Source organism: Saccoglossus kowalevskii, chromosome 6 (genome assembly GCF_978046115.1).
Source record: "Saccoglossus kowalevskii chromosome 6, keSacKowa6.1, whole genome shotgun sequence".
Taxonomy (NCBI): domain Eukaryota; kingdom Metazoa; phylum Hemichordata; class Enteropneusta; family Harrimaniidae; genus Saccoglossus; species Saccoglossus kowalevskii.
In genome coordinates, this window is record NC_140646.1 from 12,026,892 (window position 1) to 12,040,979 (window position 14,088).

At 34.7% G+C, this 14,088-nt stretch overlaps 1 long non-coding RNA gene across 1 annotated transcript; it reads left to right on the forward strand.

Annotated features, from left to right (window-relative positions):
* Positions 1–5,798: 5,798 nt before the first annotated feature.
* LOC144348128 (uncharacterized) lies at positions 5,799–13,199 on the forward strand. Its single transcript, XR_013419784.2, has 2 exons — positions 5,799–5,978; positions 13,148–13,199. It is a non-coding gene; the product is annotated as an uncharacterized LOC144348128 (long non-coding RNA).
* The last annotated feature ends 889 nt before the right edge of the window (positions 13,200–14,088 follow it).

Below are 14,088 nucleotides of genomic sequence, written 5' to 3' on the forward strand. Positions count from 1 at the left end.
TAAAACCCTACAAATAGAAGTGTGCATGGAATCATGAGAAGAAATCGTGTGCATTGCCGTGTGATAACTGTCATGAAGATGATTGACAGGTCATACTTGTTTACAACCCTGAAAGGACAATTGGAATCTATCAGGCGTGCTTGTGTTTTATATAACAAAAGGTATTTACAACTCTTGAAGGACTTTTGGAATCTACCAGGGGTGCTTGTGATTTACATAACCAAGTATGTTTACGAACTACTGACTTTCCTACGCGAGGCAGCTGTTAGGAAGACAACATTCTGATTGGCTCATGTGGAAACCCAGGTTGTGTACCTGAATCTGTGCCATTGTGTTCTGCGATTTCAACTGAGTACTTTGTGTGTGTGTGTGTGTGTGTGTTGCTTCTGCGATAGTGTGAGACAAGTGATACAGGCTTCAATCATAATTCTGTGTCATTTGTATGAACTACTCTGCGATCTCCTGCTATCAGCAGATGTACTCCAGAACAACAGCGCTCCTCTGCAAACAAGACTCCTGTATTTCGTCGTTGTTGTGTTGCAGAAGCTATTGACTGCCATCCATTTATACATCCTGGACTGCGAATATCACCAATGCACACTTCCCTAGGCAATCCCCTATTTTAGTGAATTTATTCATTGTATTTTCCTGTGCTTTGTTTCTTGTGATTATTTTTAAAGGTATTAAAGCCAGAAATTTAACTTGACATCTTGGTGTATGTGTATCTCATTTCCAGTACTATTGTCTTGTCTACCCATTTTAGCAGTGAAAGAACACCCTGTCCAGTGTGAGTTATGTGGGTTCTCCTCTATATAGCAATAAACTGGCCTTACATGCACATATTCTTGAAATGAATAGGACATCATAGCTTGAGACTCCATAGAACAGAGCACATATTGTTGACACTAACAGGACACCATGGCTTGAGATTACACAGAACAGAGCACATGTTCTTGAAATTAATAGAACACCATTTCCTAGTTATAAAAATTTATATGTATCACCACCTATCATTAAACGAGCAATACATAGTACATGCATGACAATTAGTTAGCTGTAAATAAAATAGGCAGAGAAAAGATTTATAGTATACTGACCGGTACCCTGTGGGGCATCGTTGCAATTCTAATAGGTGTGTAGATATGTAGATCGAGGGTTTCTAAACTGGTTTTCAATTACTTTTGATTTAAGAGTTAAGTCGTACAAACCGCCAGTCTGACTGCTTCCTTATTAAAAGTAAGAAAGATTCTGTACCGTCACCTAGATCCACCTCGTTCTTAGTCTCAGGTATAACACTCATTGTTAGTCAGAACCAGTTTAAAATATAAGACTGCGGAGCCCCCTACCATGTACCACGTTCCAGTAAACTGTGTGACCATCCCCATATAATTGTGTGACCATCCCCATATAATTGTGTGACCATCCCCATATAATTGTGTGACCATCCCCATATAATTGCTCCAAATATACAAAACACTTGGGAAATTTGAGGAAATTTTGCTGACGTTACATCTTGGAGGAAAAAAGTGACATCATCTGTGAATACTGCATCTATTGTTATTCCTCTTACTGTCTTAATGTTTTTCAAAACATAGCTGTATGCATTTTATACACACTATAATCCACTTGATAAAGCTATCCCAAAAATAAAAGATTTCATGGTTTTTGACAACAAAATCCCACTCAATAACAGGTAGGTTCATTGCTTCAGTTTACGTATGTTTTTTGTTAATCGAATTATATCCCCTATATATATATATATATATATATATGTGTTTGAAAAATGCTGATTGTGTTATATGTATTATTTTAGAAACTACTTCCACTAATCGTAATGTTAACATTTTGTACCAATGTTGTAATCATTATTAAGTAGTGAAACTAGCCTGCAATCGTCTATAAATTTGTGATCGTTTCCCTTTTTCCAGTGGAGTTGCTTCTGTGGGGCTGATAATTCTGCCCTTTAGTACCCATTATTCATTGACAATACAAGAGCAGGTCCGAAGACTGACCAAAACTTTATAAAGAATTCTACTGTGATACCATCATTTCCGGGCGTTTTGTATTAGGTAGTTTTCTCAAAACTTCTTTTCTTCTCCTAACTCATCTGTAGTTAGTTTCAGAATATTTGGGTTTATTATAAAATGTCCCCTTTGCCCTGTTTGGTATTTTTATTTTGATATTTAGATGTGTATAATTTACCATAGAAACACTTTATTTCTTAATCTTGTAAACGAGTGTTTGCCAACAATTCCTAATAGTTATTAATATTCAAAATTATTACCAAAAGTAACAAATAATAATGTGTGTGGGGCATTCCCGGGGCGTTTCTCCTAGATCCCTTTGGTGGTTATGATGGGTTTCCGTAGACTAATCATGTTTGCTTTTGTTTTATTTATCCATTTAAAGCGGGAGTGTCGTCACCTGCACACGCGCGGGAATTGAGTCCCAAGCGACGATAACAACACACGCCAATTACGCAAAGGCTCATGGATAGACGCTTGTTTGTAATCAATGACACGCTATGGCCACCTGACGCAGGCGTAGGTGATGACTCCCCGCTTTAAATATCTTTTTCTACTTCTTGTACATACCAAGGCCTATTATGTTTAATTACTTATATATTAGCTGTTTAGTTAATTCCCTTATCATTCAGACTAAATGTTGGTAAACTTTCTTTTCAACATAAGTAAAAAAAAACATCAATCCCGGCAAAAACACAACCCCAAAACTCCACCCACACTAGTGAGCTGGAAAAAACAACAGTAAGACACTCTCTCTCAAACCTAAAAAAACACCTTTATTCCCACGCGCATCATCATTTGATATACACTAAGTGGACAAAACAGCTCTAACACTTTTAAAAACAGTCATAATCTACTAAAGAATCTACAATCAACGCCATAATATTAATAATCACGATGTAATCTCAGATTTCAGCACAATGTGTAATACCAACCCGTGATTACCATATAGCTGCACACAATTTTTACCTTTCTTTTTGTTTGACATCATCGATTCTCAGAAGGCATGGGGTTTCCTCGCAAACTTCATTCAATCGAGATTCCAGGCGACCGATTGTGTTTTCCAATCGACGATGCGTTGCAGCGCACCCTCGTGGCTGTTACCCATTTCATCCGAGTCACGTGTTGAATCTACCACTGAGTTTGCACATTTTCCTTCAACTTTTTATAGTCATATTTGAGCTTCACTCCGTTCTGTAGTCACTTGATCTATTCATTCTTCTAGGCCGTCTATGGTCGTTCTTAGAAGTTGTCTGAAGTCTTCTTTCCCGTGTGTCGTGGCCTGGCTTCCATACGCTTTTTTGTCAAGTGTACCTTGGCTAACAAAACAACTTGACTGCTTGACGCCTGTTTTGTTGGTTTCTTATTTGACAAATGTTTCGTTATACATATAATTTTTTTTAGCTGACTCGACTTATTTTCATGAAGCGATTTACAGACTTGTAACTTGTAAGTTGCGGTAAATTACTAACTTTTACAGATCATATGGAGCCAAACTCGCAGAGATCCACGCTCAAGCTCGTGACCTCTGACAGGCCGTCATAATGGATTTTTACGAAGACAGGGACGGAAGCCAACCAACTCCGACCAGAATGTTTCTGATTCACTGTATTCTTCCCAAACATTCTTTCATCTTTTAGTTTTGATATTCTCCATGTACCTTACGAAACAGTACTGTAGAGTGAACTTTACTCATGTAGTCGTGTCTTAATTTCTCTGTCCACGTATGTAAATCTGCTCTACAAACTCATCGTTTAGTATCGAGCACTCTCACCTGGAATAATCGACTACCTTCCTATATATATATATATATATATATATATATATATATATATATATATATATATATATATATATATATATATATATATATTGCCTTATATGCTACATGCCAAATATCCAGCTGACCAGTTACATCACTTTTAAGAAACAAATGGCCCATTTGTGTTTGCCGAATAAATACCTTTTATAACTATTGATGACTCTGTACTGCAAGCAAGAAGAAGTTATAGAAGTTATATACACGTTACTGCCTTTGAATGACATTAATGTCAATAGTTATTAACAGAGCTAATTACCACTCTGAGAAATATAATTTAGACAAACAATTCAATTCACAATTTACTGTATGTTATTGTATATATGATTAATCCCACTACTTCATCCCTTGTTGATGAGGTACGTGTAGGAAATTAACACAATTATGCAGGGCGCTGACTTCTAACCACTACATAGACCTAGTATGTCTAACACCGTAGTCTTCGATATCGATGTATCTGGTATATTTTAGATGACAATGTAATGTTGTTTTGTAGTTTTACTAATTTTCTTTAGAGAATTGTTATTAGTTTACCTATATTGTACTACATAACAAACATACCTCATGTTCTGATGTTTTGGTACTTATTTATGCATAATATTCAGTTAATTTGTATATGCCCCAAGCCAATGTAAACAGAAGCTCTAATTGTAAAAGCTACGAACTTCATTAATACAATTGTAAAGGTCAAAATATTAATAGAAACATCATTGGCTCGATATGAAAGCATGGTAATATATCAGGTCACATGAATATTACTATCGCTGGGCAGTGACGATATACAATGCCCAAAATGCTAATTTGTTTAGTCATAGTTATGAGAATGATGTAAAGTATTATGTAAATTTGCTAAAAAATTGCATCACCTATTTATATAGTTAGTTCGCAACTAAATCATAATGACAGTTATATAGCCAGATGTTTCAAAGTGTTCACCAACTGACCTCACATTCTGTACTTTAAGTCCCAGCACATGAACATAGCAAAATATTTAACTTAATACCACATTCAAAGAAGTATTATCTGAAATTATATATATTAAATCAGATACATCCGGGCATTTTCTGTGGTTTGCAATTTTGAATAGCCACATTTTCAGAATTCTACTGGTACAAGCAAAAACACTATTGGAAATATTTAGTAACGACACAAACCAATCTCCAATGTCACATACTACTAGATCCAAAAACAACAAAGCACTCTTCAGATCCAAATTCACCTGAAAGTTATCTATTTCATACGTTCGTGTTGTTATTTAGAGCAATGCACGAATTCTATGTACAGTTGTTCTTTTGATGGTATCATTCATTTTCTACGATCAAGGTAATCAAAATTCAGTGAAAAATAAATTTCATACAAAACACAGAAAATTAATTCCAGCGAATCACGAAAGCTCAGATATATGAATAAGTATATCCCAATTATAACGGAAGTATTATATATAAATAAATGATTGTATATTCTTTTATACCTAAAAAAACACATGTCATAAAAGATGAGGGCAAATATTATCAAAGACAATTTTGAAAGAACTCCTGTGTGCTGAGTGTATTGAAGACACCTTAAAAAATATTCAAAATTTAAGATTAGCCTTTCATTAATATTTATTTCAATTTTGATCAAGTGCTATGCAGAAAAATGAAGTCTGTACTACGTTTTCTTGACTTTATAGCAGAAAGTGGTCAACAATGTTTTTTTCATTTTCCCCCTAAAACACAAAAAACTAATCAGAAATCTTCATTAACACAGTGCAGGCTTCATGTGTCAGCATATCACTGGGTCAAAATCAAAATCTTACATTTAAAACAATATGGACGGCTGATGTGCCTGTCTATGTAGACAGCAGAGTTTCTATAGTCACTCTGAAACAGGAAGTGTTTGAGGACGCTCGACTTATTAAAGGAGTCTATATTTAGAAAACATTTTGGTTCAGGGATCACAACTGAAACATTTTCCGCGGCCTGCACATCGATAACGTCGTGGTTGGCCTACTCGTCAATTTTCATTCGCGGTCTGAGTTAATGATAATTAGCCTTTAGTTTTATCAACACCAACTTACAACTAAGTAACGACGTGTTTTACTTTAAGAATTTTGGTGAGCTGTTGCTGAGTATTAACAATATTCGAAAAAAAAGGTATGTTGTATTTTTACGTAAGACTTTATACTTGAAAAACATAACTTTCAAATTTGCGAAAATCTTTGGTTTCACCACGGACACCTGTCATTTCACGTGTACCTGTTCCATTGTGTCATGATATATACTACAGCAGGAAGCTAAACATTTGTTTATCTTCATAGTGTCATCGGATTGTTACGCCAATCAAGGTAAGTTCAAGCGTTGTAGTATGGGTAAAATATGTCGCATTGTACTATACGAGTACTATACCGAAATAGATGTCTTTCTCACGGGTCACCGGAAAAACCTTTACCTGGGCCTCCTGGATCAAACTGTTGAATTAATTTCATTTGGATGATGAACGCACCTATATATATTTTTTAATATATTTTTCATTTCAGTATAATTATATTGTATTGCAAATATTCCCTAATGTAATGGAGAATTAGAGCAGTTATTATAATTCATAATATAGTTTATATAAAATGCAGCAGGTATTAGAGGGAGGGGCTTGACTTCATGTAAACTATATTAAAGCGTTCTATTTTTTTTGACAAGGCGCTGTGTTGGGGTGGCCATTTTGAATTAAAATATCATTTGAGTTGATAGTATGGTGGGCTTGTCATGTGAAAGTGATTTTAGTTGGGAATTGAATTTGTTGTATTCAGTGGGAATTGCTTTGTTGAATTACAGGTCAGTGGCGTTCAGTTATTAGCTCCAGTTATTGACCCATGAATGACTGCTGTACCAAATACATGTAGGTCGTAGTGTGGGTCATTGTTTATGCCATTAGTAGATATCGCCATATAACACAGTATGCTAACCAAAATATATACATGGTATTAATTAGTTCATGTTTGTATTTGCATATATGAAATTTTGGATGCAATTCTTGAAAACTACATTCTTATTTGTTCTAGTTGATTGTGATCGCCTGTAAGGGAAAACTATTCCTTATATTATTTTAAAATACAAGTAGTTTTGTTGATCGAAACTGACTGGCACACATTTAATTTTGGATTCGGGTAATGGATGTATAGTTCCCTCTACCAATAAGTGGAAAACTTTCTTTTGTTAGCTATTGTTTGATTTATCATGAATAGGATAAAATGTGCCAGGGTGTATCAGCCCTGCTTACCAATTTACCAAACTCATATTAGCGATACATTTTCTGTACTCTTAATTTGCCCAACCCACTTTTGTTTTTTAGTAAATTCTTATTTTTAAAGCATAGTAGTCGCCTGTTGCCTGACTTATGACCGATAAAATAAAATAAAACGAAAGAAACACCTTTAAAAATGAAACGTTTGTATTGTACTTGGCTTCGTACCTCCCCTGATCTAAACAGCAATTACGAATATTTACAACACTTAGTCAACACATTGTCCGGGTGTATTTTAGATACTTATACATGTTCAGATATGCTGGTAGTAAATGTACGTACATGTAAAGAGATAGAAATGTTAAGCTTACCGTGGGAGCAACTGGTATTAATAACAATATAACCTGTCTGGTGAATATATAATGTGGTTGTTCACATTGTTCAGGGCCGCTCTAGCTGATTACATACGGCACCCACACAATGCCGGTCAATAATTTATTGGATCCATAATCTCAATGCATACCATCGCATTTCTGATGTAATTCGTTGTCCTTATTTTGCCAACGTGTCAAGCAATTTTAAAATCTCAAGATATTACCTCCGGCTTTCCAGGCACGAGAAATGTGTCATGCTACTAAGATAATTTATGTGTATTTTATTTTATGGTACATGGCTAACATGGCTGGTATTTTATTTACATGGCTAACATACATACACGCTATAAGAACGCTTTTTTCAATTGCACTGGAAACAATTACAATAATTACGATAGTTCTGAGGTAGAAGGGGTTGAGTGAGGGTTAGGGGTCTATGAAGTATAGGGGTCTTGGTGTTAAGTCTGGGCAAGGTTTGTAGAATGAAATTACTGTTAAAATAATTAAACATATAAACGAGTTCTATTTATAGATCACTATCCTACATGTACACCCTCGGCAAAACCATATTAAAATCGTTTTCAGAGGTTCAGGTAGATCTCGGAATATAAACCAGACTATAATAGTGGCCCACCTTCAGATAGGAGGTCATTTAAATTGCATAGTCACTGTCTAATCCAAGTTCTTCCATGAACATTTCTCGTCCATCCCATCTGGGACTAAAATGTCATTACCATTAGTGTATTTAACACACGCGTTTTGAAAACCTACAAAGAAAACACAAACATGCTTAGATTACGCATAACATGGCAAAATACTGAAAGGTTGATCCAAATATTAAGGTTTTTGTGGAACAGCACATAAAGAATTAATTTATTTATATCAGCATCGCATTAGAGGTTTATTGTGCACCACACAACATCACTACTGACAAATGATGTTTTTACTTAGATGCATGACTGCATGTATATGACGTGCCATATTAGGATTCTCCATATGTGTTGTTTGTAGTAGAGTAGAATCTCTTAACAACAAATAGGGTAAACTGAAAGTCAATTTATCAACGCATGATAAGAGTTTGGATACCCAGATACTTATATCTCAGTCAATCAATCAATCAATCAATCAATCAATTTTCTTCACAAAGAACTCATCCCTTAAGGTAGAGATGCAGGTTCGTAGGAACTTGGGAGTGAATCTTGGCTATAGACTGTTACAATTTTGTAGAATTATGAATAGTGGAACATACTCAAAAGACGATTTTAAATATAGATAACAGGTGCAAACATTCTCCCTTTTGAATGCTTAGCTAGATTTAGCAAGGCTGTACATTAATAATAAAAAAGAAAGATGGTGAAAAAAAATGACCGGATCTCTATATGATGCACTATATTTGACAAAATGATAATACATTTAAATTTGGAACTGTTACATCTATTTTAATTATGAGCATTAGCAAACTTCACACTGAGTGAATTGTTATGCAAATTAGCAATTATCTCAGCTTCTTTTTAGTGCACATCCCAGAACTTTAAAAAATACCTCCTAGACGCTTTGACCTTTTGTTTTGAAATTTATCTTCAAAACGCCGTCGGAGCATTGTTTTTGGTTGAACAGTGTTACAACAATCGTACAGACAACAAGCCTGAGTGTTAATTTATGCATAAACTTGAAGTAGTGAAATGTGAGGTTCTGCCCTGCAAAATTGACAACTGGTAGACAGTTTTCAATACGACACTTTCTTCATAGTAAACAGATGTACCAGTAAACCAATTTTGACAAGAAACAGGAGCATGTTTTAGAAGGTATTTTTTGTAATCACCTTTGACCAAAAAAGCACATTTTTGTTCATATTTCAAGCTACAGTGTCCATAAAATTCATACAATAAACTTTTCGAAAATATATAGTTTTGTGGACAAGGGAGTTCATCTTCGTTTCCTAATTAACTAATTAAATATCTGTCAGGTAAACTGAATCTCCTCTACCTTAAACTATTCCAGTAAATTCAATAATTTCCTCATGTTGATTAAATTACTCTAAACCTTTTTAACTTTGCAAGAGACAAAGTTTTTTCAAATTGTTACAGTTAGTGAAAATATCAAAATGAATGTTAACAGTGAATAATTAACTGAGCTCTTTGAGACAAGAGGATGTAGTGACTTTTAAAGCATTGAATATTTCATTGAGACGCATGAGCCCCAGGAAGTCACAGTGATTTTTACAATTTTTTCCCCCAAAAAGAGCAAACGTTTCTGACAACGAATATTATGATGTTTACATGCAGTATATATGTATGAATGGAGGAATAATAATAGATATTCAGTTTAGTAGTATGCACATGACTAAGCTGTGTCCACCTTGTCCTTCACAAACTTTGACTTAGTTGATGCGTGGATAATTAATAACCAAGGAAGATAACATACGAATTGAACATTGTCTCGTGTCTGATTAACTTGGTTAATATACTGTAAACTGATTATTTTTCACTGCGAGGAATTCTAGCGATTTGGTGACGTTATGGCATCAGGAAGACAAAAGTTCATGAGAAATTTTCAGATTTTCAAAACAGTTTTGATTATTAAAGACATTTTTCAGATTGTGCAGGTGATGATACTTTGTTTTTCATCAATGAAAAAGTGCATAGTCGCCATAAAAAAACAATGTTGAACACACACATGTCAAAATGATGCATCATTCAATGCAAAACACTGTAAAAGCATATGATGTACCATTGAATTGCAAGAATACAACTACTAATACACACGATAAAGAGCAAATATGATATATTGTGTGAATCATAAAAACTAAATATATACTTTCATGTGATAGCGTACATCACGAAATATATGTCAACTTGGAAGTATTTTCCGTGATTTGTTATTTTGAATAGCCAAATTTTCTGAATATATTGAGATTGGGAATATTTAGTGAGGACACAAACCAATGTTACAGCCAATTAGGTCAAAACAACGAAACATTATTTAGATCCAGATTCACCTGTATTGTCTATTTCATACAATTTTATACAATTTCTCGGTTATTTCGAGCAATGTCCCATGTACATTTTTCTGTGTGGTATCATTCATTTTGTAGGATCAAGGTCTACGATTCGCGAATCACGAATGCTCAGATTTATAAATAAGTATATCCCAATAATGACGGTATTAGTATATAAATAAATGACTTTGTTTATTTATATACATATAAAAACCACATATCATAAAGGGTGAGAGCAAATAATGAAATGGGAATATTTCACCACTTTGTTTTGTTTTTTAAACACCAACATTTAAATATTAGGATATATCAATGCTGACATTTTATTGTATGATTTTGCAGATGGCGATTACAGAAAATGAAAAAAAAATCATATAGTATATATTATACAATAGCTCGTTCAAGAACAGCATATGGTATGAGGTAACTTACACACTGCGAAATGTACTGCGTTTGGGAAAGCATATGGGTTTAGTAGTTTTTACACCAACTTAAGTTTGGCAGGCTGCCCGTGACAAAAACGCAATGCATTGCAAAACATAAAACCTTCCGGGTTAGTATGATGTATTGTTTGTACATTTAGTTTATAGATCATGATCAGTACATAACAATAATAATATAGGCTTAGTGACATACTAATGATTGACATTTGCTATACGATTCCTGAGCCAACTATAAATTTGCATCCAATCATGTAAGACAGTATGTAAGTACCAAAAGTCACTTAAATAATTAAGAAATCACATGCCCATATTTGTCAACTGGCGGGCGATTCAAGATCCAAATCATCATGTTTACTGATGTTGTATTTCTGTTCAGTTCATTTCATTTTCAACAACTTTCAACCATGGAAGATAGAACAATACAGTATATGCGGTTTCACCACAGTTTCGTTACTTGATGGGGTCACGTGATGGTCCCAGGCCCATTCATGGACCTGCAAATATTTCCTTTTAAGTAACGTACTTTGATATATTTGTCATTTTTTAAAAGAATGATCCCGGTGAATTCAGCTATTGTGTAAATTAAAATTATAAAACCTGCTACATTGTGAAGAAAGTTGTGAATGGTAAAACAAAGCATGAAGCATTAGTTATTTGTTTAATTGCGCTACCAAACCTTTTAAAACCTGTATATCGTTATGTAATTAGTTTACCTATATAAACACGAGAGTCTTGATGTAACGTGAGTAAACACGATTGCTTATCTTGACATTGTATTATTATAAATGAGAGGAGTCACTTTTAATGAACTGATTTAAGGTCTCGAGAACATTATTTGCATAATTGTTTTCATCTTCTGGTTGTGATTATATGGCTACAAAAATACCCAGCAAACTATATCATTTTCTGACAATAAATATGTTATGCTTGTACATAGTCTGGCTATATTTCGGTAAAAATCGGCAGATAAAAACGCAAGAATCGCTTGTTTGCAAAGTGGTAGCGTGACCTCATGTCGGACATATTGATGTGTGAAAGACTAGTATGTGAAACAAACACTCATTGCGCGTCAACTTTTCAACCAACTAACCCCATAGTTAGCTTATGAAGGACCCACAATTTTGCAACCAAATTTCCAACTAAATGGTTTTCCAAATTATGCAGGGCCATAACAAAGTTGGCAACTTAACTTTCCAACTATATAGCTTTCCAACATATGCAGCGTTCCTATATGATATGTGGTTAAAACCTACCCACCTCGACGAAAATAAGAAAATAGAACCAGTTTCTGGTATCACTAGAATATGATGAAAAAATCAATCATATGCAAGACTATTTAATAAATTACCTATCAAAGTGATGACAACAAACTATCGGGAATAAATACATTTTCCCCATGAACAATACATTGCATAGTATAATAATCGTTAGTTCAAATTTACTTTTTGTTTTGCATTTGATGCGTTATTTCAGTTTATTTTCTTGAAATACAAAATAGTTATGTGTGGACACCCCCAGGGCCTGTGCATTAACACGTTGAATGACGGACACTATTATAATTATTATTCTTTCAATTTTCGATATATGGTCAATTACGCTACATCGCAATTACATATTCTCAAAGACTGAACGGAAGTCAGTACAAGACAAATGGATTTTTCATTAGCGTGGGAAACGTTGATTAGCCTGGTCAGGAACAGAGCTGTTAATCTGCAAAAGGCATTGTATATTCTTGTCTGTGTCAACTTTTGGGGGACGGTATCGTAACTTTGTCTTTGACAGACAATAACATTATCGTCGGCTATATAATTAAATGGATTGTACAACGTGAGTAGCCAACCAGTGACTGTGTTGCAACTGGTGATTTATTGCAGTAAAGAGAGAAAGGCCATGGTGTTACTGGCCATAATTACGTTACGTATACGTACAAGTATATGGATATGTCAATATGGGAATTATATTGACCTGGTCCAACACTGGTTGTTTCGGACATTGCTCTCAACAAAACTTAAACCTTCTCAATTTCTTTCCACGAATAGAACGAATCATTATATTGAATAAGTGTATGTTGTCAGTGTACTTAAACCATTTATTCAACCAAACTCTGACCATCGAGACCAATCATTCAGACTTGGGGTATGGTGTACTAGATTCGGTGGGAGGGCGATACACGCAAAATGACACAAGCCTGTTCGAAGTCTTAATTAAATATTCGCCTATTTGTTCCATCAATGTCAGTTACTTTCATTTGCATTTGTTTTCTGTTTCAGTTGTTAACATGGAGATGAAGAAGACAAGTGAAAGATATGGTGTTTTGCCTCAGATAGAGGGAAATGCGAATGTACAAATCGGTCAAGTAAGTCTGGGTTACGTGCACCCCTAATATTCATTCCAGGGCCTTATGGATTTGGCCCATCTGTCCGAATTAGAAGTTGATATATTTTTGTTAACCTTTTGTACATGGTTAATGCATGATGGTATACATATGCCTCAAATTTGTTCTGTTTAGATACAAAAAGCCGACTGCCGGCCATATTTGACCCAAAAATAGCCTAAAAACTAACATTTTATATGTGCCGAACATTATCTGCAGACTCTGCAGACTGTGTTGGCCGATTCTGTTCAAACTTAGCATTGCTGGATACTGAGGCACATCAGTTATCTTTCAGTTTTTCACTAAATTTGCCGACTGGCGCCATTTTGTTCATCAAAAAACATATTTATGTTCATTTTCATATACGATCAATAGGTTTATTCAGATTTGGTAGAAAGGCAGTATAATTTTTCACGAATGTGTATGTGGATTTTTGATATAGTTGGCACAATTCAATTCAATACCACTTATAAAGCGCGTCTTCTCCAACAACCTAACATATCTAACCCCACAATGCACTATAATTTACAATGAATGTTAAATTGTCAGGCAGTCCGAGTCATTAGTCAAGTGAAGAGCTGGTACATGCACTTGATCAGAAGGGACATATTATTGTTGACATTGCAGAGGGTGCTGTGACATTCCCAATGACTTATTAATATTATACTTTGATTGCTAGATTTCAAGTACAGCATACAGAAGGAGCTTACATGGGATACAGAAGCGCTTACATTGTACTCACATATAGGAAACATTATAGTTTTGGCGGAAGTGCTAAGCAGCCAGTTGAAAACTAAACTGCAAACGATTTACGTTGGTCACTATTTAGATTAAAAG